The sequence below is a fragment of the Pipistrellus kuhlii genome, unplaced genomic scaffold, assembly GCF_014108245.1.
Source record: "Pipistrellus kuhlii isolate mPipKuh1 unplaced genomic scaffold, mPipKuh1.p scaffold_m20_p_9, whole genome shotgun sequence".
Taxonomy (NCBI): Eukaryota; Metazoa; Chordata; class Mammalia; order Chiroptera; family Vespertilionidae; genus Pipistrellus; species Pipistrellus kuhlii.
The window spans coordinates 59,363,087-59,390,234 of NW_023425595.1; the positions used below are offsets into that span (position 1 = coordinate 59,363,087).

The 27,148-nt window shown below is 43.2% G+C and overlaps 1 protein-coding gene across 2 annotated transcripts in view; it reads right to left on the reverse strand.

Annotated features, from left to right (window-relative positions):
- The window catches only part of EXPH5 (exophilin 5), a 68,020-nt gene that overhangs the window by 31,665 nt on the left and 9,207 nt on the right, over positions 1-27,148 (reverse strand). The window contains exon 1 of one of the 2 annotated variants that reach the window (XM_045578024.1): positions 13,440-13,719. The exons of the other annotated variant lie outside the window; for it this stretch is intronic. The gene's annotated coding sequence lies outside the window, so the exon portion shown is untranslated. Of the gene's footprint in view, positions 1-13,439; positions 13,720-27,148 lie in introns of those variants that run through there. 2 annotated transcript variants of the gene reach the window in all.

A 27,148-nucleotide genomic window follows, 5' to 3' on the forward strand; every position in this document is an offset into this window, starting at 1 on the left:
AAGTAAGTAGATGCTTGTGAGAGCATATAAGAAGGGGACCTGGTCTGAGGCAGCAGCAAAGGTTTCCCTAAGAAGATGACAAATGGCCTGAGGGTTGAAGGGGTCCTGGGCAGGAAGAGTTTTCTAAGCAGAAGAGTAGCAGCTGTGGAGCAAGTGGCCCGAGGAAGACACAAGGAGCTGAAACGAGGCCCGCCTGGCTGAGGGTGGAGATGGAGAAGACAACTGAAGGGAGAGGAGGAGGCGGCTGGCTGCCAGGTCAGGCAGTGCTTGGGGTTGGGTGAAAGCCTGGCATTTGGTTCGGGAGCAATGAGGAAGCACTGAGGATGTGGCAGGGCTTGACACATCTGACTTGCATTTGGAGAGAAAATGCCAGTGGAGTACAGGAGAGAGAAGATTGACCCCAAGTATCCACCAAGCAGTGAAGTGACTTTGCAGGATTAGGGACAGAGACATGTCTAGGAAGACTGCCAGATTTTTTTATTTTTGTGGGTGCATAGAAGATGGTATTCATAGACACAATGCTCATATAATAATAATAATAATAATAATAATAATAATAATAATAAAAAACCCAACATTATAAACCCCTTTAACATTACTCATCTTTGGAGCAATCATTAAATATTTGCATAATACTCAAGCTGGTATATTTTCCATAATTTATGTATTGTCACTCTGGTGTGGAACATTGAGATTTCCCCCTTATAAATACTGCTATAATGAATATCAAGAGCATTTTCTATTTTTTACAGTGCCTCTGACAGACACTGAAGTTTTGAATCATTGGTCAAAAAGTCAAAACATTTTTGTGGTTCTTCACACACATTACCAAATGCTTCTCAAAATGGCTGTGGCGTTATTACTTGTGCCAGCAATGTACAAGACTGTCATTAGGCATCCTTGAAATACTCATATTATTATTTTGAGTATTTTTATTTTCTGAATTTAATACTTCTAAGGTATAAGTGGGTGGCTTTTTTTCTTTAAGAAAATTTTATTTTCTTTGCCTAAAAAAAAATATGCCACATTTCTTTGATAAGTAGTAAGGTTTGAACACTTTCCCTTGTTTGTTTACTAATTACATTTGGTGTTTTGGCAATTGTACCTTTTATCAATTTATGAATCCATGTCTCAGAGTTTTTCATTGGAATAAGGCATAATTAATAAAAATATGAACTAATTGCTCTACATACTTCTCCCAGGTTTCTGACTTCCATCCTGATTAAATGTGAATGTTGGGCCATAGAAAAACTCATTCTGCCTAGACTACAGTAGGTAAAACATAATTGATCTGTAGGTGTGTATATGCTAACATTTGTCTCATGAAAACCATGAGAAATAAAGACAGTAGTTACAAGCAGATACACAAAAGGGCAAGATTTTGGAGAAATTCAACAGCTTTTAAAGAGGAAATATTTCAAGATTAATTCTGAGGAGTGTTGTCAGGAAAGTGGGGATCAAGTACAGCCAGACAAGTTAAGGGTAAAATAGTAAAAAAAAAATAAAATAAAAAAAATAGCCCTGTGTTTACCTATTACCAATGAAGCAAAACATAAATAGTTCTAGCCTTTCAAGTAAGGATAATCCAGAAAAAGAAACTAGCAATGCCACAAACATCTAAACTCTTTGCGTACTTATAACTCAGCTCCTTAGTCTTAGACACTCAAGCATTCTGTGCACTGGAAAATAGCCTGTACATCTATAACGGTTAAGTGAGCTTTTTGTATAATAGTATTGATAAAAGGGGCATAATTGTAAACCAGTGGTTTAGATTCATTCATTTACTCAGAAATAAAGTATCAAATTAGTTCAACACTAACAAAAGAAATTCTGAACATAAAGTAGGGTGCCCTGACATATGAAACTTAAGAAGCCAGTATTTTTTTTTTTTTTAATATATTTTATTGATTTTTATACAGAGAGAAAGGGAGAGAGAGAGATAGAGAGTTAGAAACATCGACGAGAGAGAGTCATCGATCAGCTGCCTCTTGCACACCCCCTACTGGGGATATGCCTGCAACCAAGGTACATGCCCTTGACCGGAATCGAACCCGGGACCCTTCAGTCCCCAAGCCGACGCTCTATCCATTGAGCCAAACCGGTCCCGGCAAGAAGCCAGTATTTTTAAGTCTCAGCTGGCTTTGGTCTGATGGAGATAGCATTTGCTTACAAGTGGACATCAGCCAAGCTCACTGCCACCCTGCCTGGGACTCTTCCTCACCTACACTGGCTTGTTTTACACTCAGGCAGCCATATAGAGCAGACAATCCACTCTATGCCCATGAGAAGAAACTTGGGGTTAAATGGCATGCATATGGATAAATTACAAGTGCACAACTGTTTTGCTTCATCAGTCCAGCTCGACTCAACATTATCATGGGGACTGCTGGCTACACTTGTAATTGTCCTAGCCCCGGGCTGGTTAACTTGACTGAGTTAAGTCAGGTCTTCTCTTGCCGGGCCTTATTGTCTTAGACCCTCCACAGGAATCCTAGCCTGCCGAGTGCCGCCTTGGGTTCCAGAGCATCTCCCGAGCGAGTCTGCCCTCTGCGGTTCCTCCTCCTCAGTTAGGTTTGATTCCTTTATTTTCCATCCTTGAGTAAGAAATCAAATCCCCTTCTTTGTTTTCCCCAACTGTGCCCTTGCTGATCTTTGCTTCTCACTTTGCTTTGTTCCGCTTTAGTCTGAGCAGGTGCTTGTCCTCATATTTATTTCCATGGCTAATCGATCATGTACTACCCATTTGCAATGTGAGCAGCAAGTGATAGTTGTCCCTTTATCTCCATTCCTTGGCCCCACTTGTCTGCTTTCTGTGAATCAAATGCTAGCCTGTTGTTGAGTTGCCATCAGATAGTAGAAAGAGCACTGGAGATGATCTAGGCCAAATATTTTTAACTTTCTTGGCTTTATCTTCCTGGTTTGTGAAGGATGGTTGGATGAAGTGGCACCCTCTTACAAAGCAGGCCTCCCCAAATTCCTCTCTTTCTCGATATGACTTTGTCACTTCTCCTCGACCTTGAACCTGGGCTGGCCTTGTGCTTGCTTAGACCAGCTGAAAGTGACACAGTAAAACGCTAGGTCTAGCAGTCTTTGCTCTCTCCCTCCTGGAATCTGGATCCTGCTGCATACGGAAGCTCAGGCTAGCTCCCTTGAGCATGAGGGCCTGTTCAGAGGGAGGCCCGTGAAGCACATCACCAACCACCGGATGGGGGAGTTAATTATCAGAATTCCTTGAAGCTTTGGGATGCTTTGTTATGCACAATTTAAAAGCATGAGCAAAGATGAGATTATCCTGAAGATATCTTCTGGTCTAAAATGTTCTATCAAAATCTACCTCAGATTTAAATCATTAAGAAATCTTATAACACTAAAAAGGACCTTAAAACATCAACCTCCCTGTCTTCAGGTGAAATAATAATAATAATAACAAATAACAGTAGAGGCTATGCATGGAGTGCCTACTATCTCCAAGGACTTTGAAATCTTTTCTGCTAATCCGCACCGCACTGTGGAGGGACTGATGCCCACATTGCAGAGGTGGCACTCGGGGAGGGCAAATCACACTTCAATTCTAAAGCCCCTGGCCTCCTAATCTTCTATCTCGCCTTACAAACCCACTACTAAGCAATGCGATTGGTATAAGCTTAAAGTTACTTTTGCCAGTTAAAAATATGATAATGATAATTTAAAATCTATGGGCAATTTTTGAAAGCAAACTAGTCCCTGAGGCCCTAAAACAGGAATTATATCTTCCATTTCCTCATCAGAAAAATCTCAATATTTCTCAAAATAATTCCCTTCCCAGCTCCTCTTACCAAGGGCATCAATTCCTCTTTTTTTTTTTTTTTTTTTTTTATGTTTTCACACTCCCCCCCCCCCCCTTTTTTTTTTTTGTCTCATCACTCACATTTTTTCCTCCATTTTCTTGGCTTTTGTACCCACAGTGTTCTTTCAGAGCTGATCTTCCTGTATCTAAGCCATCTTATTACACCTTGTTCTGACTTCTAGGCAGTTAAGCATCCAGATCCCTATCAACAGCCTCCTCTTGGTTTCAAGGACCTTTTGCCAAATAGTTTCCAAATCCTCTCTCCGATGCTGGCTCTCCAGGTTCAGTCCTCAGGGAACCCTGGAACGAACTGTTCGATGACACCGGGTCCTGGAAAAGCGGGTTTGTTGCCTGAATTATAAGCGATCAGAGCAGCGCACAGTTTTCCGCCCATGGAGGAATTCAAACACCTTTTTGCTTCGTGTTGCCCAGCAACCACAACACACGGAAAACCGGCTGGTGTGCGTGGGGCAGGAACTGTTTTCTGAGTCAGAGTTAAACACTGGGTTAACGTCACCATGGAAGCTGGGTACTCCGTCCACTGGAACCCCTTTGCAAAACCCCGAAACCCCCAGGGGACTCGGGAAAAGTGTCGCCCCTGAAAGGTGATGCTTCCAGGTACAGATCTCTTAGGGCTCATCCTCGTAGGGAAAGCTTTAGGACCAGGGCTGTGAGTTCTCACCCGGGGAGGGGCAGAGTAGAGAGAGAGCACAAGCCCTGGTCAGTGGCTGCCCCAGCAGCATTGCAATCCAGGGCCTGGCCCCGCTACCTGCTCAACTTCCAACAAGACTGTTTTCTGAGAGCCTTTCCCTTGTCACCGGAACCTGTTCTTTGGGTCAGCTGGCAGCCAAGGCTCAGGGAAGGGCAGGGATTAGAAAAGCAAGCAGGTTTCTGGGGGCAATGTGTCCTTTGGAGAGCAAAGTTAAACCATAGAAGGAAGCCTGGGGGGGAGGGAAGCTCAGAAAAAGAAAAGTGATACTCTAAAGCAAGCAACAATGACAAAAACCACAGGTCTCTAGAACTCAAAGAGGAGCAGCAAAATAATGGCACCCAAGCCACACTGGACACACAGCCCATTTACACACCTCGAATGGCTGTGGCTGAGGTTGCCCAATCTAGAATAAAAGACAATTTTTTCTATATTTTAAATTGGGAATTGTAACCTTCCTGGGTATTTATCCTCACATGACACACAGTCACAACAGAGGGGGAATATAAGCTGTCTCGGTAATACCGATGACGGTGTGATTCCCATCCTAGCTCAGATCACAGCGAGTGATATCTGACCAAGTCATCACCCTAAAGAAGGTGCTGGAGAGAGTCTGGCTGTCCATCCGCTCTAAGGTCCAACTTAGAGCTTAAGGCCCAATTCTTCATGCAGCTATCAGGGCTTTTCTGTCTTTCTAGATTTATCAAATCTTTTTAAAAATATATATTTTATTGATTTTTTACAGAGAGGAAGGGAGAGAGAGAGAGTTAGAAACATCGATGTGAGAAAAACATTGATCAGCTGCCTCGCGCGCGCACGCGCGCGCGCGCGCGGACACACACACACACACACACACACACACACACACACACCCCGGGATATGCCCGCAACCAAGGTATATGCCCTTCGACAGGAATCGAACCCGGGACCCTTCAGTCTGCAGGCCGACGCTCTATCCACTGAGCCAAACTGGTTTTGGCTATCTTATCTTTTTAAACCCACTTATTCCTTTTACTCCCGCCCCCTGGGAAAGCTCCCAGGGTCACCTCTGTAAGTTACAGGATTAAATGAATTACTCATCATGTACCTGCTTGAGCCTCTGTGTTTTAGCCTGAAGGATCCCAGTCTTTCATATTGTTTTTGAGTGCCAATTGCCCTCTCATGACCTTTTTGCTGTTCCTTCTCTGGCTCCTTCACATCCCAGATTCAAACAGACAATGCATTTACGAAAGATGGGGGTAAAGTTTTGTGTTGTATCTAGGACCTTCATAATGCGGCTGAGTGCTATAGGAACCCCGAACCCCACAACCACACTGCGCTCCCCAGCGTGGAAATGGGGCCTGTCACTAAGTGGTAAGCATATGTGTGAGACAGCCAGTGCACCGGGTGCTTCCATATAAGTTATCTCATTTCATCACCACAGGTGAGGTGACATTATTATCCTCATTTTACCGTAAGAGGAACTGAAACCAGGAAAGGTGAAACACCTTGTCCGTGGTTACAAAGCGGTGAGGGAAAGCGCTAGGCTTTACTTGGCATCTGCCCCCTCTCCCCAGCACGGTAACAGGTGCTGAGTGACCACAGCTATTCTTTCCCAGAGCCTGTCTGCACTTTGTTTTCATCCCAGTCGTCTTGCCACTAGTCTGTCAGCTCACTAAGCAGAGGACGGGACTTTCTGAAAACACAGAAGCAGTGATGAAATATTTGTTGAATAAACCAAAAAACAAATACAAGAAAATTGAAAAACAGAGTTTTTGCCTTTGCTTCCTACTTATTCCTCTTTATACATATGCTCAGACTTCTTCCACTGAAATTTTAAGGCAAGAGTTAATGCAAATTGACAGCGATACTTAAAATAGCCAAGATATGAAAGCAACCCAAGAGCCCAGGAGCAGACAAGAGGGATAAAAAAGCTGTGGAATGGCACTCAGACACACACACACACACACACACACACACACACACACATACACACACTTAGAAATCTTACTATTTGCAAAAGCATCGATGGGCCTGGAGGGTATTATGCTAAGTGAAATAAGTCAGACAGAGAAAGAAAAATACCATATAATTTCACTTATAAGTGGAATCTAAAGAATAAAACAAACAAACAAACAAACAAACAAACAAACAAAACAGAAACAGACTCATAGATATAGAGAACAAACTGATGGTTGCCAGAGAGAATAAGGGTTGAGGGCTGGGTTAAAAAAGGTGAAGGAGTTAAGGAGTACAAATTGGTGATTAAAGAATAGTTATGGTTATGTAAAGTACAGCGCAGGGAACATAGTAAATAATATTGTAATAATTATGTGTGGTGCCAGATGGGTATTTGAAATATTAGGGGAATCACTTTGTAAAGTACATGATATCTGACCACTATCTGTACACCTAGAACTGATATAGAACGTAAACTGTAATTGAAATATAAAAGTTGTAACAGTGAAAAAAGAAAAGTTAATGCAAATTGCGTGTTGGGTTCTACAAGTTTCAGGAAGGTCAGGGATTAGAAAATTCTGCTCGTAGATGCAGAATTAGACATAAATAACTATTGTAAGGCTGTTACTAGCACAACTGTACAGCAGGTTGAATTCAATAAATTCTGATGCATAAAGTGAATGATCTCAATATTTTGGATTTGCCATTATAGTGTATATTAATATGTATGCATATTTGTATATGTATATATTATTCTGGTATGTTATAATACAGGGTGAGGCAAAAGTAGGTGTCTAGTGAATATGCAAGAGTTTATTCTTGCATTATTATTTATTCATTATTGTATTACTTTCCACAGGAACAAGTATATCATATCATATATCATATATCATATATCATATAACATATATCATATATCATATATCATTCATGACTTCTTTCCTAAGATAGCTATACCCCAAAGGCTGCCCATACCTTCTATACTGCTAGTTGTGTCTAGTTAGGAAATAAGACAGAACTGTACACATACAGATCTAGTGCTGCTCTCCTTTGTTTTTATCAATAAGAATGTAGAGCATGCTTTTTTCTTATATTCAGGTAATTTAATGTTAACCTCTTATATCATGTCCTGCCAGGAAAAGAAGACAGAAAGGGGACAGTACAGGAGGAGCTTAGGCAATTCCACAGGATGGAAGTAAGTGATGCCCCCATAGTTCATTCCAGGTCCAGGCTGAAAGGTCACATGACTACATTGCTTCCACTATAATTAGGATCCACAATTGTTATATTCAAATTAATTCACCCTCTCTATCATGAAAACTTGAAGATGTTAGAAAATCAACCCAAATTCAACATTCTGGAAGAAGCCTTAACTTTAAGGAACTTAATGTTGCAAAGTGAGACTCCTTCCTTCCACTCCTACGCACAGATAGTTCTCAAATAGCTGTTCAGTCTTTGCTTCAGGACACAGAATCCTAAGAAAATGCTCTGTGGTTTCCTAAATGCCCTAGATTCCCATCAGGGATCATGAAAACTCAGAAAATCCATTACTTGCAAATCATTATCCACGGCAGGATTCACTGCCCAGGTCAGAGAACGTTTGAAATGGTATTATTTCGCCTAGAAGAGTTTATTAAGTTTTGTCTTTACATGCAGTTACACTTATTTACCCAGACTCCTAAGAAGCACTCCTAGAATGATTCTACAAAAGAATCAGTACCTGGGGAGAAATGAAATAATGCTAGTTGTACACATGCATGGTCTTCTCCTAATTCTATAATTTATTTATGGAATCTTAACATTTGTGTAAAAATAATTTTACTGTTAATATTGTTAAATGTTATTTGCTTTCAAATTTTAGCATCTAAATTCTTCTTTCTCAATAAACAAAATTTATGATCATTGTTCATAATGTATTAAATGCATATCATAAAATCTCAATGGGTCTTTGGACAAAAGTCCTACATGAAGCTCTGTTACACAATAAAAAATAATAATGGAACATTGGAGGCTGTTATGTACTTTAAATGAATACATTTCAGTGCATCAAGAAGCGGTATAGAATAATTGTAGTTAATCTGTAAACACCCAACCCATTTCTCAAAAACGGAAAGAAATGCCAGTGTAATGAAGTAGTAATGCCAGGTGCATTTTATAGAAGGAAAGTGGAAATGAAAGAAACTGTTTACTTTGAATGGGTGGGTATATGGGTGTGGCATATTCTTTATTAACCATGACCTTATAGTTTAAAAGTCATTATCTATTTAGCTTTGAGTCACTTTGGTCTTATTTGCAAAAATATTTGTTTTCTTATTTATTTTTCAATTACTGTTTATATTTAATATTATTCTGTATTAGTTTCAGCTGTACAGCGTAGTGGTTAGGCAATCATGTACTTTACAGAATGGTCCCCTAGAAATTCAAGTACCCACCTGGACCCATTCATAATTACACAATATCATTGACTCTATTCCCTATGCTGTAATTTACATTCTCATGATTATATTGTAACTACCAATTTGTACTTCTCAACCCCTTCACCCTTTTGTTTTCTTTCAGGTAGGATAATGAATGTCAAAGAAAAATAAATCTGGGTATCTGATTCCCCCCATCATTTTGTTTTGTTTTGTTTTGTTTTGTTTTAAATCGTTCTGGTACCTTTATTCTCTTTACCAAATGCAAAACAGAACTTAGGCTACAGAAATAATAAATTAAGTATGGTGGTAGATCTGTCTGAGAGACATGGGCCATTTTTCTAGCACACAGGCAGCCCATGAACTGTGGGGATCGTGTGCCACCTGTAGCAAAGCAGCCATAGGTAGTTGCTGTGCTTTGGGTCATATGACCCCAAATTTTTTGCATTCCTAATCAACCAAACCATGAAATTGTGCTTGACCACAAAACTAAATCTGGGCAAAAATACTGTCCAGAATTTTTTAAATTCTTTGGTTATTAGAGAGGTTAAACATGATTTCATTTGTTTATTGAATGTCATTTTTATGACTTAATCTCAACACCTTTGCTTATTATTTTAACCCAGGTGTCACTGCAAATATTACTTTTTTGACAATAAAAAAAAGAAATAAAAAGGAAATATTAGTCCTTTAAAACTCAAGGAAAAGGGCCAAAAGGATGGCAGAGTTGGCAACTCTTGGTATTTGCTTCAAAGGGCAACTTATAGACTGGTCTGTGTCACTAAGCGGGCACTCAGACTGGCTACTACAACATGCCATAGAGCAGTGCTGAATGTGTCTTCAGTCTTAAAATTTCTTAGTTGTTTGCCTCGCGTTAGATTGCAGTGTCAAGTGTTAGGTCAAGGCACGGACAGCGAACCTTACACCAAGTACAAAGAGGTATATGTGGCTGAACGAAATAGATACTATTGTCCTGGTCACTCTCTAATAATATCTTCATCTTTTCCCAGCCAATTGTCCCAATCTGGCATGGATGCATGAAACCACTGTCTGAGCTCATGAGAGGGTGTTGGGCCTGGGTGATGGGTGCAATCAGATGATGGGTTCTAATCCTTTTGTTACTTGGGCTGATCAAATGGCATCTTTGTGTCTCGTTTTCCTCATCTGTAAAACTCAATTCTTCATAACCAGACCCCATGCGTACCTATCTGGATTGTTTCCCTCATCCTCTCATTTAAACCCTGGGCACCAACCATTCCAAACTCTGTGCTATCACCTCTGGATGTTTTTACAAGTTTCCTTTCTGTTTACAATGATCATCCTTACACAGTGTTTGCCCCATGATCTAACTCAGTGCAGGCGTTTAGCTAAAAGATTGAGAAATGTTTTTTGAGTGTAAAAAAAAAAAAATCAGTTCAACTATAACAAGTAAGAAAATTTGTGAGAATAATTTGAAGACACTAAGAAATTTAAGATGTAACAGTGGGAAAAATATGCACAAACTAGCTGTGATATAACACAGAACACAAAAAATCATTAAAAGGGGAGGTTTCTCTACTCACAACACTGACACCAGCTACCTGGCGTCAAAGCAGACCCCGTAGGGTAAGGGCGCAGTCCCATAAAACTGATCCCACTATCAAGTCCAGTACTTCTGATTGACCAACTATAAATCTGGGGTTTCCATAACCTCCTCTTCAGGTTTAATAATTGGCTAGAACAGCTCCCGGAACTCAGATAAAATAATAGTTTGAAGTGAAAGTTGACTTACTAACACAAATTTATTACTAAGGAAATTTTAAAGGATACAAAAGGACAGCCAGATGAAGCGATATACAGGACAAGGTCCAAAAGGGTCCTGAGCACAGGCACTCTGTCCCCAGGGAATTTGGGGTATGCTACCCTCCTGACACACAGACACATTCTTGTTCACCAACCCAGAAGCTCTCTGCACTTGGTTGTTTAGAGAGGCTCTTGCAGGCATGGCTGATTAAATCATTGGCCACCTAACCGAGGTTAGGGGGTGGGCTAACAGCCCCAACCCTCTGGCAACCAACCCCCATCCTTCTAGAGTCACCTCCGTGGCATAAATTCAGGTGTAGTTGAAAGGGGCTTATAATGAAAAGATACTCTTCTGACCCCTACCACTCAGGAAATTTCAGGGGTTTAAGAAGCTCTGTGTCAGGGAAGGGAACAAAGACCAAATACACACACACACACACACACACACACACACACACACACACAGTATATCTGTATATATATTTCTTACTATATCGCTATCATATAATAGAAAACCAACTTTCTTGCTTTGGGATCATAAAGAAGGATAAGATTAATTCTGGCTAACGTCTGAGAAAGCATTTGCAAAGATGGGTCTCAAAGGCAGGAAATGTAACTACAGAACCATGTTGTTTAACAAAATACTGGGTTACTTTTCAGAGACCACAGACCAAAACCACAAATAATGCAGTTAAAGCATGCCCAGAGAAGAGAACTTTAACCTCCAAGCTGCACCTGGACCAGTCTTATAACCTCCAGACCCCCAGAACCAAAGAACTGGGACAGAACCTGTGGTGGAGGAGGGTGTGTGTATGTGAAGATCATGATAGGCAGAGAGTAATCTGAGCAAAGGAAATGGAGAATGAAAATTGTTTTTGTTTTGAGGGAAGCAGAGTTTGCAACCCCCAAATATGCCTTTTATCGGATATTGATTGTTTTAAGCTGGTTATTTTTAAGAAATGAAAGACTCAAGAAAAACATTTGACATTTCCCTTAACTGCTTAAAATAATTTAGATAGAGGACCTTTTCCAGGAAGGGAGCTATCATGATATATAACTATAGCTTAATACCAACGAGGTGGCAGAAAGCCCAGAAAACATTTTGTTTGCCAAACATTTGCTTTTCATCTCCACATGAATTGCCCTCCTGCCCTTTGAAGTGCCAAACCACAACCTCCCCCTTCTTAACTCCTTGGCAAATAAGCCTCAATTTTCCCAAATTGTCTGGCTCCATATTCTGAGGTATGTACATATGTAATAATTTGGTTATTTTTCCCTGTTAATCTTTCTCATATCAATCTGATTACTAGACCAACCAAAAGAACCTAGAAGGGTAGAAGGAAAACTATTTTCCTCCCCACAGCTTGTTTTTGTTTTGCTTAAGTCATTATAACAAGTTTTTATGTGCTGGCCTTGCATCAGGAGAAACTGTCAAAATTTACTCATGGAGGTAATTAATATTATCTATTAATATTTTCATTGCCATCCTGTGTCATTGGGCTATAAATAAGAATTCCTAAACTCTAAAACTCACAATTTCTTGATAGATACACACAGGTAGTACTGAGGAGAAGGTCAATGCTAAGATCATGAAAATCTTCTGGAGGTTTCCTATGCTCTCATGTAAAGAACAGGGCTTGGAGGGAGACGCTAAAGATTTCTTTTTGTGGCTTCATGCCTGTCACTCACACAAACACCAACACCCTGGGAGATGGCTCCCTGAGTCAGCAGATTCAACGGAAAACCCGAGGTGTGGAGAAAGTTACCACACAACCCTTAAACACATAGTTAACTTCAGTTTTATCAGAAATTATCTCATGCTGTGCTGCTACTTATCATTTATAGAATAATAAAAAAAGAAAAACCAGTTAGCCTAAATCTCTTTCTCTTGTGCAAGGTTGTTAAAAATCAGTGTATGTTTAGTAGAAGCCACAAAAGCAAGCAGAGCCCTGGGCAGGGAGGGGAGGAATTCAGGTGGGATGGAATGCTCTAGCTAGCCAGCAGTTCTCACAATAGACAAACAAACAAACCTTTTTTTTTTTTTTTTTAAGGGCTTAAGTTCCCAATATTAACATAAATAGCCTTCCTGATTTGAAGATTCATGTATTCCAGCTACTAATGAAAGTGCAATAAGTGTGTTATGTAGAATAGGTTCGATGGGAATGTTAACAAGTCATAACTGCAAGTCATTCTCCCTTTATTCACCTTCCACTTGTCTACACCCAGTTACCCTTCAAGGCTAACCTCTTTCTGAAGGTGTTCCTAATAACTTCAGCTCCTACCCATCTTTTTTTTTTCTTTTTCTTTTTCCCCCCCCCCACTCCAAAAATCTACTGTCTTTCTATGTCACTCATCAGGGCACTTAGCTATGTGCAGCCTTATAACATTTTTTAATTTCTGTGTCTTGTCCACCCAAATAGATTATCCATTTCTTGAGTTTTACACTTTGTAATTATCATAGTAGGTTGCACAGCCCATACAAAGAGTAGGTCCTCAAAATATTTGTCAAGTATCTTTTTTTCCAATAAAAATGAAAACATCACTAATCTTAATCCCCCAAAGATGCTGGGATTTATTTAAGTAAATTCCCATTCATGATAAACTTGGAAAGGGGGCATCTTTTTCATGTATCATCATGCCTGCTGGACATAACATTCCCAGCCTTGCTGCTTTGAACCCAGAGATGGGCATTCAATATATTCAAGCAAATTCTGGAATACCAGGTCCAGATGAGCTGCCAAGGGCTTCCCCTTGGTGCACAGCAGCTTACCTGGGAAGTGCTGGGTAGCCAACGGGAGAATGATGGCTTGTCCCCTCTCCTCAGTGACTCTGGACAAGCTCTCAAACCAAAGTGCCCAGCACCCCAAGCTGGCAGGGTACACTGAAGACAGAGAATCCCTCACTGGCCGAAGGGGAAACACATTTCTATGGATCCTCGATCCCGGACCGAAGAGGAGGGTGCTGCTGAAAAGCCGATGTGCTGCTGCTTTACAGAGGAAAATAGCCACTTGAAAAAACGTTGGGGCTTTTTTTTTTGAAGGGGCGGTGAGGGTATTTCAGTGATCAGTTGACTTGAATTATTTTTGCTTAGAAGAGGAGAGAGAGACAACTCCTGACAGAATTCCAACGCTGACCGGGAGGAAATGAGACCAGGTGCAGTTGCATCTGGCTGGCTGGGCACCTGCTGCCCGGCAGGCTGTCCCCCTCCGCGTGTGCGGGTGGTGTCCCTGTGGGCCAATCAGGCCCTCTGCTGCTTTCAGCTTCTCCCCCAAGCCCTCCCCCAGGCCATCTGGAGCTGGGAACACGTCTCAGCCCTTGCCAGAATTCTGCTCAGAAATGTGAGCTCTCCTCGCTTCACCCCCAATCCTGCTCACAGGCCTGAAACGACCTGTATGGCCAAGAAATAACCTTCATGGAGAGATAATGTATCTACATGTTTAAATGTTGGTAGGAATTGGTTCCTTTAGTGTTCAGAAATATCACCTCACTCTGGACTCACAAAGCGTGGAGTCCACTTGAACCCACCAGTTCCCAGGTAAGCAGTAGCTCAGATGCCAAAGACCTCAAAGCTGGAAGCTGAGTTCATCTGCAGGTTCCCTTCTTTCTCCTCTTCCAGCCAGTTGGCCACTGAGTTCTGCTAATTAAACTTTCCACAGATCCCCTGAGCCGCTCCCCTTCTCTTCATCTCTAGTCAAGGTTCCTAAACGCATCTTTCTTCCAAAAGACTTAATCCTTTACCCAGAGCCATTCCCATTGTCACTGTTGCTCTAAGCCAGTGGTCCGCAAACTCATTAGTCAACAGAGCCAAATATCAACAGTACAACGATTGAAATTTCTTTTGAGAGCCACATTTTTTAAACTTAAACTTCTTCTAATGCCACTACTTCAAAATAGACTCACCCAGGCCGTGGTATTTTGTGGAAGAGCCACACTCAAGGGGCCAAAGAGCTGCATGTGGCTCATGAGCCACAATTTGCCAATCATGGCTCTAAGCATTTTGATGACTGGGCTTAGCTTCTAATTTGTACCAGGCCCTCCCTGGTCAGTCATGGCCTGTCATTTTTGCATTCTACTGATGCCCACTGCTGAAGGAGCCTCCAGCTCCACCTTCATCCTTCATGTCTTGTGCCTTAGCTAACCCTGTTTGCTCCATTTGGAGTGCCATTCCTACCTGTGTTTGCCCCAGACCTCCTTCAAGACTCAGTTCAGGTACCATGTCCAGTAAGTCTTCCCTAACACCTCATCTAAGGTCAAATGGCCTCAGTATCCCTGTGTGAGACTATTTTATGGCCTGTTACATTTTAGTGAGGATACTATTTTAAAATCTATCTCCCTCACTACCTTGAGAGATGGTAGAGAGCATTTCTGTATATCTGATAATAGTGTAATTGGATAACCAATGGGTCCAGGCTGCCTATCACTACTTGAGCCAATTAAGCAGAAACAAGGTTGAATCATATATGAGCGTTTATCTCAATAATGGTGGCAGTATGGGAGAGCAGCAGGTCATCCACAAAAATCTGCTCTGCCTCTCCCCATAAGCCAGCTGCCTCTATTGGGTAGGAAGCAAAGATCATGTGGGAGAGTAAGAATTGCAGGCATGGGAAAGTAGGCCCGGGATAATGGTTACATGTTACAGGCAATGCAGGCTGGGGCCGGGGTGCCTCCTGAACTAGATTGTTTGAGCCACAAGGTTGTTAATCTTTTCATAATGGTAGGCAGGTCTTGAGAAAGGAGGAGGGACTACATTCTGATGTTAGCTCCCATGTCCCAGGGCGTACAACTCTCGTCCCAGGGCGAGGTTAAGAGTCTGCTTTCTCAAATCAGAACAGAACAACCACAGTTAACAGAGCATGGTTAATATTTCTTGTAATTGTAGCTAGTCCCCAATATTCTATTTAGGTTCATAGTAGGATCTCAGTATATCTGCTAAATAAGTGTTTGATGCCTAACAGAAACATTGTTGAATCATAATATGAAAATAAAATTTATTCTGTGGGGTTCTGATGCTAAAGTAGACACAGAGGTACCCAGACCTCTGATCCTTCTCACGCTGCAGGCATTGGGTGTGCTGAGGGTCCTGAGGCAGTGACAGGGTCCAAGGACAATGAATTGCCTTCATGCTGCAAATGGAGGAGCTTGTCATATTGATATCAATGTAATCAACCTAGTTCATTAATAACTGGAAAGGAGCCAAGAGAAGGCCAATAGGCATGCCATCTGGACAGCTTTGCCAGGAAGCTGCAGTTACCACTCCCCAGGGAGGCACTGGTCTGTTCCCTGCAGAGGCTCGGGGGGAGGTACTGGACCAGGGAAGAATACTCAGATGCTCAGGAAAGTCTGGGTGAAATAGGGAAGGTAAACTGTCTGTCAATCACACTTGGGAACAGGTCATTGGCCCGAGTAGGTATGGCCACCGCAAGCACGGGAAGATGTGAGATACTTAAGCTCCTAAACGAGGGAGTTTTCTCTCTTGCCTCCTGGCATAGCATCCTTGACTCCTGGCCTGTGGGGCTCTCATGCTCTGCATTTGCCCACATGGCCTGGGGCTGGGTGGACCCTACACACAATGGACAAATGGCTGCCACCTGCCTAGTGCCACGCTGGAACGGGAAGGCTCCACACCGGCTTTCCTTCTAGCTCTCCTGGATCCTCAACTGTGCTTCTTCCAGGACTGGATTAGGGAAATGGGACTTCACCAAAGGGATGCAATTCCATGGCAATAAAGCTTTTAACACGTCTCATCGCCCGGGGGGCGTCTGGAAATGCTTCTTCCAGCAGCACCCCAAGAGCCCCACTCCCGCTAGCAACAGAGAAAGACCACCTATGCATTTTTCCAATAACAGTATCTGGAAGCAGGTTGACTGGTGACTACCTGCCTCCCAGGAAGGAAGGCAGAGCCAAGCCAAAGGCATGCAGGGACCTGGCTTCCCTCCTCCAGAGACCCAACCGCTAGAGGTGCAGACGCTCCCAACTTCAGGAGCCTGTGCCTGCAGCCCTCGGAGATGAGCTGAAAACAGAAAAGCATTTTAATCACGTTACGATAAAACTAAATTGCTGTTTTGGAGCACTGTTTGGAAATTGTGGCTTTTACACCAGTTGTTAGTTGGTTTTTAGGCACATGCAAGCTGTTTATAATAATTAAAAAAAAAAAAATGACACTTATTGCCTGGCCAGCATGGCTCAGAAGTTGAAGATTGACCTATGACCTAGAAGGCAGCCAATCGATGATGATTCTCATTATTGATGTTTCTGTCTCCCTCCCTCTCCATCCCTCTCAGAAATCAATAAAGATATATTTTAAAATAGATTATATATATATTTTGTTCCTGTGAGCTCCCTTTCCTTAAGAGGCCAGAGCAAGGTGTTATAAGTTGACACATGGGGACGTGAAAAAAAGCCGGGGAAGAATCTGGAGCCAGAGCTCAGTAAAACTGGGTGTGTAAGTGCCAGGCAGAACTAGGTGAGGGTGGGGCCAGTGTGGCTTTGAAGGTGGAGATAGTACCCTGGAGGGAATATGTTACTCATAAACCTCTTTAAGAGTTTTGCCTGGATGGCAGTGGACAGGCATGACCTAATTTATTGGCCTTTCCAGTTGTCCATGGAGCCAGTGCCATACAGAACCCACAGCTGTAGAGCAGAGAGAGCAGAGGGGTGGCTGGGTGCCCCCTGACTGCCTCCCCATGGGGAAGGCCACTGTCAGAAATGCCCTGCCCAGCTGAGCCCAGGGCTGCTTCTGTTCTGAGGAGCCAGCAAAGTTCTCACTTGGCCCTTGGTGATTCTGAGGGGAGTGCATGCTCAAGTGCAAATGCAGTAATTCACCCGACAACCTAGACCTACCTTCTAACACGCATAGTCCATTTTTATGGACCTCACCAGCATCTGGAGGGAAGCAGAACCACACATAAAGTGCATGATGGCAATTTTTAAAACAGGCTGTAAAAAGTCCTGCAGTTTAAAAATCTAAAAATGAAAGACAAAACAGAAGGAAAAAAACACACACTTGTTTTGCCATCTGGGCTCTGACACAATTTAAATAAAAATGCTGGCTGTTTAGGGGATTTAATTAAAACCTATGAAGATTTCCTCAGGCCATCTGGGAGCCTCTGAGGATCCTGTCTTCAGAGCTCCTCAGCCCCACTATCCTGTATCCCTGCCTGTATCCTGCCTGTATCCCTGCCTCCCTCCTGCCTGTATCTCAGCAGCATCTCCAGGATGTTCACTGAGGGGCTGGGAAGCAGCAAGCCCCTTGCTGGCAGCAAAAGGCAGTCCTGTGCGAACTTTTGCTAAATGGACAGCACTTGAGTCTCACTTAGATCATGAGCTCATTTGGTGTGACCGTAAGCTGATGGAAATCATGGAGGGCCCCAGTCTGACCTCACACCGCTATTACTGCGATCACACTCACATGTTCTCCTCTTATTCAACTCCCTTAAAGCTGAGGTACTAACTTCCCTTTGAGCCTACACATTCCCACACATGGCCATTGCCCGTGTCTGGATGGCTTCGCCTGTAGAGCCATAGGACATGCTGCACAAGTGCCACAGGGGACACTTGGAGTCCTACGTTCTGTCCCATGTCCACACCTGGGTGTTACTATGGTCTTGAGGCTCTTTGGAAAAAGGGAAAAATACGGATAAAGTCTCATCCAGAGAAAAGGAGGATAATAGTACGGACAGTCCTCGGGGTATGTCATTTCATGGTTACGTCCCCATCTCCCATTTATTTCTTAAAAAAAAAAATGTTTGGTCATTTCGACGTATGTAGATATGTGCTTTATGTTTTTTATTATTTATTTACCACAAGTAAAGGTCAGGAATTGTTAGCTTTCTTTTAAATTTTTACTGTTTCACTTCATTACTGCTGCGTATGTGCTACATGGAAGTGACATAGGTGCTTATATAGGTGGGTTCCGAATTAACGATGAAAATCGTGTTACGTCGTGTCATAGGAAAGGGCCTCCGACATAACTCGAGGACCTACTGTATTTGTTCTTTCTACCTTAAAAGATATGGGAGGGGATCAAGTGAGTGTGGAAGGCATAGCCTATATAATAAAACCCTAATATGCAAATCAACCGAATAGCAGAATGACCAGCAGAACAACCAGTCCCTATGATGCAGACTGACCACCAGGGGGCAGACACTCAACGCAGGAGAGTGCTTCTCAGCCAGAAGCCGGGCTCATTGCTGGCAAGTGTAGTGGTGGTGGTGGGAACCTTTCCTGCCTTCACTGTAGGTGGGTGGCAAGGAGTGAGGGGTTCTGGACTGTGAGAGGCCCAGACTGTGAGAGCGATGTCCGCCTGCCAGCTTAGGCCTGATACCCCCAGGGGGGAGCAGTTAGAAATCCTCCGAGGCTTCCTAGACTGTGAGGGACCCTCTCCCCTCCGCCCCCTCCAGTGCACAAATTTCATGCACGGGGCCTCTAGCATTTAAGAATTACATATATTTAAAAAGTCCATAGTCAAGTATTTCTGACGAATCAGAAACGGCAGAGAGAGAGAGACCTAATGCCTCTTTCTTTTGGCCATTTTGGATGGAAACTAGGCTGATTTAGCTGTTCAGAACTCTCTGGGCTTCTGTTTCCCTTCTTGAGCCATTTCCCATTTCCCCCACATTGAACATAATCACTCAGCCACTAGTGTGAAGAACCCATGACTAGAGTCAGGTTCAAGGAAGTGAGTTAACAGACCAGGATCTAACCAGCTCATGGATATTACAGCACTTGTGTTTATGTGTAAGCCACACTTAGTGGGCAATAAAACAAAATAAAAACAATGAAAAGTAAAAAGCAATTCTTCCAGGGACAGAAGGTCCTTTTGATTCTATTGATACATGAACTGGCGAGCTCTCGGACTCTCCTTGTAGTTTCTTGTCCTATCAAGTTTGAAATTCGTGGACTAAAAGATTTTAAGCAAAGAGTGGAAGTTTATTGTAAGCATATACAAACTCCCCTTGGGGAGGCATCCCAGGTGGGAAAAACCTAGTCCCCCAAGTCTTTTTGCCTATGGGTTTACAATTACCGGTAGCCTCTTTGTCTGAACCACGACACTTTCTAATTGGCCCCTTCCTTAATTTATGTCCCCCGTGTTTTCCTAATTGGCCACTTTCCCCTTGTTCCTTACATGGTATCAGTGCCCAAGTTTTAAAGCTTCAGAGCCCACTCAGTGCTCCCCTCTCCTCTTGTAAGATAAACATTCTGGCTTGGAGCCATCTCCTCCCATCACATATGCATTCCTCTCCCATGGATCCCCTTCCCTAAAACTGCCTTTCCTGTCTCTAAACTCCTTTCACTATCAGGCACTCTTCAAGTGGGAAAGTACTAGAAACAAGGCATGACCCTCTTGGCTGTTCTTGCTAGGACTCCAGACTTTCCCATCCCAAACAATAGAGTTTCCTGAGAAGTCAACAGTGAAACTCATGGAAAGGCGAGGAGTGTGGGAAAGATGTGGCAGGTGAAGTCAGTGCCCAGTGCCCAGGCAGCCAAGATGGGATCTCCCCTGCACTTCAGAATCATCCAGGGAGCTTACAAAAAATACCCATGCCTGCTCTGGTCCTGAGCAGTGGTTAAGAGCATCAGCCCAGGTACCAAAGGGTTTGATTCCTTCTTTGGGGCACATACCTGGGTTGCAGGTTCATTCCCTGCCCTGAGACTGAAAAGTCCTGGGTTTGATTCCAGTCAAGGACATGTACCTCAGTTGTATTGAATCGATCCCCAGCCCTGCTTGGGGCACAACCAATTGATGTGTCTCTCTCACATTGATGTTTCTCTCTCTCTCTTTCTCTCTCTTTCTGTCTCTCCTTATCCCTTCCATTCTCTAAAAATCAATGGGAAACTATCCTTGGGTGAGAATAAACAACAACAACACAACAAAAACACATAAACAAAAATAAATTTTAAAGAGCAATGAGAAAATATCCTCAGGTGAGGATTAACAAAGACCTCTCCCCCCCCTTCTCCCCCCCAAAAAATACCTATGCCCAACCTGATCACAGACCAATTAAGCCCGAGTGTCCAATGGGCCTACCATTGGTAGTTTCTTGAATTCCCCAGACAGTTGTCATGTCAACTAGGGTTGAGAATCTCTGGGGGCCAAGACCTGCCATCACAAGAGGCAGGGAGACACAGCAAATGGATCTTAGTGCACAGGTGGTGGGCAGAGAGGGAGGAGAAGCAGAGCGAGTAGAGTGAAAGCAAGTGCAACCCCTTCCTGGACAGGTAAGTCCCAGGGCCTGCCACGCCAACATGATATCACTCTTAGGTGAACTGGATGGCCGATAGCCCCTGCTGAGAAAACCCAGCGCTAAGCTTTCCCCCGGGCAGTGCCACAGGTTGGCTAGAGATGCATCAGGTGACCTGGCATGGACAGCCATGAGTTTCGGAATCTGAACCAGCTGATGTGGAATGACTGAGCCAGTTAAGAATTTCAGCAGCATCATGAGAGGGAATCAAAGACATCCTGAAGGATGATGCTGGCTGTGGCATGCAAGCAGAGCGAGTAGCTAGTCCCTAAAGCCATCTTGGTTCCCCCAAGTCCTTCAAATTCCAGTTTCAGTCCACGTGCAACCTTTCTGCAAAGCCCTCTCCACCACTGGTGCGCTGAGTGAGAGTCCTCCTCTCCACATAAAACCCTGGTCACCCAAGCATGACAGAGAGTGCTTAGCAGAATATCCAGGTGCGCAGAAGCAGTAGCACAAAGAAGGAAGAGCAGAGCAGAGCAACTCCCAAAAGGTGCAGAAGCAGGAGAGAAACCACAGAAGGGCCCAGGACGGGCATGAGCAGCAGCGTAGGATAAGGGGAAGGAAAAGTCTTCTTTTGGGAATTTTCTGGCAGGGAAGCAAAGCCTTAGCAATGTAAGGCGGCGAGAAAACGCAGAATCCAAAAGATGACAGGAAAAGACAACAGGGATGGAGAGAAAGGAGGAGGACAGCAGTTGTCTCTCCCCTGCTCTGCTCCTGCTGCTGGGAGAAAACCCCACAAGCTGCATTTCCCAGGCTCTCACTGCTGGTCGGCTGCCTCCAGCCGGCTTCAACCAGGCACTGTCAGGAGATGTGAGGGTGAGAAGGGAAAAGTCAGACTGTTTCTCCTCCTCGCCCTGTCTCATGGAGGACTTCTTGGTAGTTAGTGATGCTCTGGCCTGTGGGCTTGGATAACACCACTTGCTCCCTTTTCCTTTCCAGCGTGTGGTGCGCTAGAGCTGGCTTGTACTGGCTCAGAAGAGCAGGCTGGTAAATATTTAGGAATTTTGCAAGCCGCCTGGTAAACTGCTGCTAGCTTCAAACTGGCCCATGCTAAAACCAAGGCTTTTTCTCCGGGAGAGCCAGTTAGCAGCACAGCATTGCCTCCAGGCGCCCTGCTGCTGCCAGTCTCTAGTTTTCTCACTCCCAGTTGGTTTCCTTGACTCTTTATTACCGTGGAATCTAGTCACCGCACCACATTTTGTTTTAAATAGTGAGTGGTTTCTGTTTTTACGGTGGGACCCTGATTACTATACCGACAATGAGCTCCTGAAGAGATTTTAATATGCTTTTATTGATTTCTGAGAGAGAAAGGGAGGGGGGGAGAGAGAAACATCCATGATGAGAATCATTGCTCAGCTGCCTCCTGCACTCCTGCTATGGGGAATGGAGCCTACAACCCGAGCATGTGCCCTGACTGGGGATCAAATGTGACCTCCTGGTTTGTGGGTCGATGCTCAACCATTGAGCCACACCAGCCGGGCAGAAAAAACAAACAAACCCATACTGAGACTCTGTATCAGTGCTGGTTGCCTTCTAGAATCCATGCCTTCCAGGTGCCTCCTCCTTTCTAATAATTTTGTTGTGGGCAACAAAGTGTTCATTCCCAGGGGATGGAGCATGATTGGTGTAAGCCTAGCATTTGGATCCTTCATTGCTCAAGTCCCTGGCAGTGAAGGGTGGCCTAAAGACCTGGTTCTGTCAGTAAAATGTGAGGAGATGAAATCCATTGGGGTGGCACCTGGGGAAGCTATTACTTCAGTAATAACAGGGACAGAGGCAGTTGGCTCAATCCTGTCCCCTTCCTTCTGGCCTTGAACAGGGGTGTGCTGTTTGGAGGCGTTGTAGACATCCTGCATTGCCAGTACACCATGCTGACATCCTAAACACTAAGCCAGCTTGCAATTGCATAGTTCCAGGTGTCTTCTATGTCAGAAGAGTTTATCCCCTATTTGTAGAAGCCATGGTTTGATCTGTTATTCGTGACAAGAAGCATCCCAAATACAAACCTTCAAACATAAATGGGCAAAGATATGAACAGACAATTTGTAAATCAGGAAATGTAAATGAGTAATAAACACATCAAAAAGTTCAAGGTCATTATAACCATTGTTAGAAATTAAATCAAGTATAAGAATCTTTTTTTCTTTAACCTAAAAAATTTACAAAGATTTAAAAAATAATAAAACTATCAAGTGCTGAGATGGGTGTGGCTAAATGGAGGCTTCCCACATTGCCAGTCAAGGTGCCATTTGGTAGAACGTTTTTTGGAAGCAATTTGGTAACATGCCACAAGAACTTAGAAAATATTTACATTATAAACTAATGATTTGACTTTGTGGAATTTACCCTAAGGAGACAATTTCGGTTGAATTAAGCATGTAAAGCACAAAAGTTTGTCAGATTATTTAGTATACAAAAAAAATCACAAAAATCAAAGTGGCTAAAATACTGGAATGGTTAATTAAATTATAAAATACATGCAAGAGAATAGTATGTGGCCACAAAATTATGCTATGAGTCCATTTGCAAAGGTTATTTTTATGTTAGATGTTGCATAAATAATATACACCATAAAGTGAATGTGGATGAAAATAGTTCAATGGTTCCTAAAAGGTTAAACACAGAATTACTGAATGTCACAGTAATTCCACTTCTAGGTATGTACCCAAAAGAAGCCCAAGCAATACTTATATTATAGATGAATGTTCATGGCATCACTATTCACAACAGCAAACGGGAGAAAACAACCCAAATGTTTACCAACAGAAGAACGGCTAAACAAACTGTGGTATCTACACACAGTGGAATATTGTTCAGCTGTAAAAAGAAAGGAAGTCCCGATCCGTTCTACAAGGTAGGTAAACCTCAAAAGCATTATGTAAGGAAAGCAGACACAAAAAGGTTCCATATCCACTTATTTGAAACATCCAGAATAGGTAAATCCATAGAGACAGAAAGCGGATTGGTGCACACCAGCAATTGAGAGGAGGTGGAAATGGAGAGTCACTATTTAATGGGTTTTATTTGAGTTTGATGAAAATGTTTCTAGCCTTGTGCCCCCTTATCCTAATACCACTTGTTAAAAGACTGCCCTTAATTGAATTGCCTGTGTACCTCTGAAAAAAAAAAAAAATCAATTGGAGATATTTTTGGGGTCTATTTCTGGACTAAATTCTGTTCCATTAATTTATATGTCTTTTCCTTCACAAATACTATGCTCTCTCGACTTTATAGAAAGTCTTCAAATCAAGTAATATAATTCTTCCAATTTTATTCTTTTTCAAAATTATTTTGCCTATTCAGTTCCTTTGTATTTTTTCCATAAAAAATTTAAATTCAGATTTCTAATTGTTCATAGCGATTGTATAGAAACACAGTAGATTTTGGTATATTAATTTTGTATTCTATCACCTTGCTAAATTCACTTACTAGTTCTGGGATTTCTTCTTTTTGGTAGGTTTTCTTTCTTTCTTTAAAAAAATTTTTTAAAATTGATTTCAGAGAAGAAGGGAGAGGGAGAGAGAGATAGAAATATCAATGATGAGAGAGAATCATTGATCAGCTACCTCTTACACGCCCCACACTGGGGATCTAGCCAGCAACCTGGCCATATGTCTTGACCAGAAATTGAACCTTGACCTCCTGGTTCATAGGTTGACGCTCAACCACTGAACCACACTGGGGAGAGACAAGGGCAGACATATTTTCTTTGTAGACAATCATAGGGACAATTTATTTCTTCCTTTCTGTTATGTATGCCTTTTATTTCTTTGCCTTGCTTAATATTGCTAGGATATTAAATATGATGTTGAATAGGATATTGTACATCCTTGTTTCTGATCTAAGGGGGAAAGCATTCAATCTTTCACCATTAGGTATGATATTAGCTATAGGTTATTTTGTGGATGTATTTTATCAGGTTCTATTTCTTCCTTGTTGAGAATTTGTAAAATTCATTTTAGAGAGAAGAAGGGAAAGGGGAGGGAGGCGAGAAGGAAGGAATGGAGAGAGAGAGGGAGGGAGAAGGAAGGGAGGAAGGAAGGGGAGAGGGAGAGAGAACAAGAGAGAAAAACATCAATGTGAGAAAAAAAACATTGATCAGCTGCACCCCTTCATCTCCCCCGACCCCCAGCCCCCCCACTGAGGATCTAACCGGAAACCTGGTGGGCATGTGCCCTGACTGGGAATCAAACTTGTACAGGGAACGATGCTCCAACCAACTGAGCCAAACTGAGCCACACTAGCCAGGCCCTTGCTGAGATTTTTAAAATAATGAATGCATGTTCAATTCTGTCAAATGCTTTTTTTGTTGTCATTAATCCTCACCTGAGTATATTTTTTCGTTGATATTTAGAAAGATTGAAAGGGAGGGGGAGAGACAGAGAGAGAGAAACATATCGATTGGCTGCCTCCCGCAAGTGCCCCAACCAGGGCCAGGGATTGAGCAGCAACTGAGGTATGTGCCCTGTGCCCTTGACCAGAATCGAACACAGGACCCTTCAGTCTGTGGGCCAACACTCTATCCACTGAGCCAGACCAGCCAAGGGCTGTCAGGTGCTTTTTTTTGCATTAATTACTGTGATCATGTGTTTTTCTGCTTTAGACTATTGATATAATGGTTTACAGTAATTTATTTTAAAATATTGAACCAGCCTTGCTCTTAAGGATTAAATTATATCCTCCAAAAGGTATATATTTGGGATTCCTAACTCCCAATACCTCAAAATATGAACTTATTTGGAGACTGGGTCTTTACAGAGGTAATCAACTTAAAACGAGGTCTTCAGGATGGGCTCTAATCCAATATGACTGATGTCCTTATAAAAAAGGGAAAATTTGGACACAGAGACAGACACCCACCCACCCAGGGAGAGTGTTATGTGAAGACTAGAGCTACGCTGCCACAGCCTAGGAACTACCAGAAACTGAGAGACATGCCTGGAACAATCTCTTCCCAAGTGTCCTTAGAATAAACCTGGAGAGCAGAACAGAACTTGCCAGGTGACCATCCCTCTCAATAGCCCCTGCCGTCCCATCTCCTCCCCTGCCCTCCCCTCTGCAGCCCTTGTCCTCCTTCACCTGCTGTGAATTGCGTTGTTCTAAAGTTGAGACCAAAGCTCATTTGATATCCTACCTAATAAAAAAGCAATATGCAAATTAACCACCACGCTGCTCTACAAAAGCCATGCCCTCAAGCCACACCCACAGGCCAATCAGAGCGAGTATGCAAATAAACCCAACCAAGATGGCTACAGCCACAGAGAGCAGGAGGGAGGCGTTTCCTCAGCAACGGAGGAAGCCAAGCTTTCTGCCTGCCCTTGCAGTGCTAGGCCTCCACTTCAGGCTACAAAGTTTCAATTGTAGAAAGTAAGTATATTCCAGATACCAGGGCCTCCGCTTGGGTTGCTGGGGGGCGAGGCTGGCCTGCAAACCACTACATGCCCTTTGCCCAGGCCATCCCATGCCCCAAGGGAACCCCCACCCTGATCCAGGACACCTTTCAGGGAAAACCAGCCAGCCCTCACCCATGCACCAGGCCTCTATCCTATCTAATAAAAGAGTAATATGCAGATTGACCATCACTCCAACACACAAGATGGCTGTCCCCATATGGTCAAAGATCTGCCCCTATGTGGACACAAGATGGCCACCACAAGATGCCCAGCAGGGGAGGGCAGTTGGAAGGCACCAGGCCTGCAAAGGAGGGCAGTTTAAAGTGATCAACCCTGCAGGGGAGGGCAGTTAGGGGTGACCAGGCCAGCAGAGGAGGGAAATTGGGGGCAAACGGGCTGGCATGGGAGCAGTTAGACATCAATGAGGTTGGCATGGGAGTGGATAGGGAGTGATCAGGCTGGCAGGCAGAAGCAGTTAGGGGCAATCAGGAAGGCAGGCAGGTGAGCAATTGGAAGCCAAAAGTCCTGAATTGTGAGATGGTTGTCCGACTGCCCGTTTAGGCCCAATCATACTGGGTCCCAGATTGGAGAGGGTGCAGGCTTGGCTGAGGGACAATACCCTCCCACCCCCATGCAAGAATTTTGTTCACCAGGCCTCTAGTAAATATATAAAACACCCCATTTCTTTGGAGAGTTGGGTTATTGCAGCCCATTTTCCTCTTTCATTATTAGATTATTAGAAAGTCTAGCACAGTGGAATGAGGAAGCTGGCTCCTGTGATATGCTGACGTGACATTTTAGTCCAGCCTTTAAATAGCACCGCTGGCAATGCCAATAAGGAAACA